General features: G+C 40.9%; 1 protein-coding gene across 1 annotated transcript in view; it reads left to right on the top strand.

The window, feature by feature from the left end:
• Window positions 1-2771, top strand: part of LOC106012162 (tropomodulin) — a gene marked incomplete in the record, with an annotated part of 31213 nt that overhangs the window by 7010 nt on the left and 21432 nt on the right.

Consider the following 2771-nt stretch of genomic DNA (forward strand, 5'->3'; position numbering starts at 1 on the left):
CCTGGATTATACATGTACGACACTGAGGAGATTTAAATATTTCATTGCAATGTATACTTATAATTCTGTTTGTAATTTGATTTTAAGCAAAACAGTAATACTTCTGTAAACGATCCTAAAAGAACTGTTGGAAACGACTTTTTATACTCCTGGAATTTGGATGAATCCCAGATTGAGAGTGCATTGATTTTATTTTGCTTCAAGAAACTGTCACAATTTGAGTAACTATTATGTCACAGGCCTGCTTTGCAGCAATTTCGTTGGTGTTGTTGTGTTTGCCTCTCTTGGAAGCGTGTTTCTCTGTTGTCTGTCTTGTTGATGGAACCAGTATACTGTTTCTCATTTCATCGACAGCTACTTTAAATGTTTCTAGAACTTGTTAGGCTGCTATGGGCGTTGTACTTCTGTGTTAGTGTTAGAGGATCCCATAAACAGCGTCAACGCGCGTGTATACTTTGTTGAAAAAGTGCAAAAAGAAAGAGAAATGTTTCGCTTTTTAATACATTCAGGATACCATCGTGAATGGAATTATCGTCCCAATGCTCAGACTGAATTTCTTCAAGACAGAGCTAGACCTCTCCTTTCCAAATGAAAACTAATTAGTCGAGACTGTAAATTCCACCTTGTTTCAGATGGCCATGGAATATTCCGGTGACAAACGCAAATGCATTTTGTAGAGTGGGCAAAAAATGTCGGCAAATGTATATATATATATATAATTGATTAACTATAAGAGTCTCAGCCTGTATGCTTGGATGTAATCACTATCTGTTGAGTTGGGGTTTGTCTTGATTCAACAGTTTGACTTGGCTAATGTGCAAAGTGTTTAATTTGGTCCACATCCACACCAGCTACAACAATTTCCTCCATAGTGTGCCTCTTTTGTCTGAGTTCCAAATATATCGTTATTTTATTGTTATTATTATTGTTTAAAAATGTTATTGTTTAAAATAATAATTATTATTATAAATTTATTTTGTAAACCAGCGTGTCCTCTGTCTGCTAGAATGCTGTAATTACATCTCAAACGTCCTTGATTGGCCCTTTCAGGCTTGGCTAAAGCAGCCAACCTCATGATGATCTAAACTTTAAACTGTCGATGTGGTCATAAAGCATTGATTATGCAGGTGGTTGGCGGGTGCTCTGGTGTTGTTTGTTACCTTTCTTTCCTATCGAACATCGTTCTTATCTCTCCTTCTTTTTTGTGTTTGTAACTCTCTTTTATGACACCTCTAATCTTTGGCACTCATATGACCTCCTTGTGTTGCAAGTGCTGTAAAACTCTTACTAAAACTAAAAGTTTACTGTTGGAAAACTACCACCGTAGAATGTGTGGCTTTGTTTCGTTTTCTATTGGTAAAACTATCATCTCACCATCAATTTCTCTTCTTTAAAAAAAAAAAAAAGAAATAATAAACGTAGAATTTCAGTTAATCTGCAGCGAGTTCCCCCTTGTCTAGAGGCCTCTTTCGTTTAAAGCAGAGACTGCCGCCTCTGGCTAACCAGCTGTGGCATACCAATTATTAGGGGGCTCTTGTGGCCAAGAGGTGAAAGTGTTCGCCTCTCATTCAAAGGTACGGGGTTCGAATCTGGGTAGAAACGGAAACATTTTCTTCTCTAAAATTGTCTCCTTTCTCCCCTTTTCCTGCTCTCTAGCAATGTTCTGTCGTCTGCTTTCGTCTCCACTTTCTTCCTCCACCCACTCACCCCCTTTGCCGCCCCTTCATTTGGGCTCCTGTCTCTTTCTGCAGCCTTTCTACAGCTACTCCTTGGCTCCTTCTTACTACTGTCTTTCGGCCCCACCCCTTATCTTCTGGTAGGAAAGATCTACACATAGCCTTTTCGGATAAGGGCGAGAGATTTCGGACGTCCCGTGTGCAAGTTACGCACGTTAAAGATTCCTTTGTGGTCTAAAATCGATAAATAAGAGTTCAGTAGGATGCCGCCGTCACCCGGGCAAAATTTAAAATTTCCTACCACCTGAAAATTGTTAGTGTGTCCTGCATAAAGATATGACCTTATGCAGTTGCGATGCGCCGTCCTCTAAAAAATAAACAAATGAATAAGTAATAACACGCTCTCTTGTTTTCCCGAAAAACACACACCAGAATGGAGGTGTGCAAATAAGAAGAAGCACGGCCTTCAAAAAGTCCAGCGTTTATGCTTTTAAATTATTCTGCTACTATTAGTATTAGTGATTGGAATGAAGAGGAGTCCCTTTTCTAATTACGCGTCCTTGCGAGCTATAATACGTTTGCCCTAAATTAAAGTCGCTCTTCTCTGCCACTATTAGTACTATTACTATTAGTGAGTGGAAAAAGAAGTCCCTATTCTCATGACGCGTCCTTGGAAACTATATTTGCCCCCGAGTCCCTCCAAAGATTCCTTTGGTCTCTCTCCCCGTTTTGTCTCCTCAGAGTAAAGGCTCTTTCGATCGTGTGGTGTGGGCTGGGAAGGGGGCGAATGTTTTGAAGGCCTTGAGGCGAATTGATTCAAAGACGTTACGACGCCTGTGGCCTATTCACGATAGCTGCTCACTTCTCTTACACTTTCACTTACACTTACACTTTCACTTAGGCTTATAATATTCTTCTTACCGACGTACGGCGCCAGGGAGAAAACAGGACCGTTTGTGTTCTACTTTCTGAACCGATTTAGACTTCTCGACACACTGACACCGGGAACCGGTGTGGGCTTTGAAAGTGCAGAGGGAGGGAGAGGGGTAGAAAGTGGGGGGTGGAGGCAGAGGGAGGGAGAGAGAGAGAGAGAGA

Source organism: Aplysia californica, unplaced genomic scaffold (genome assembly GCF_000002075.1).
Source record: "Aplysia californica isolate F4 #8 unplaced genomic scaffold, AplCal3.0 scaffold00278, whole genome shotgun sequence".
In the NCBI taxonomy this organism is placed as follows: domain Eukaryota; kingdom Metazoa; phylum Mollusca; class Gastropoda; order Aplysiida; family Aplysiidae; genus Aplysia; species Aplysia californica.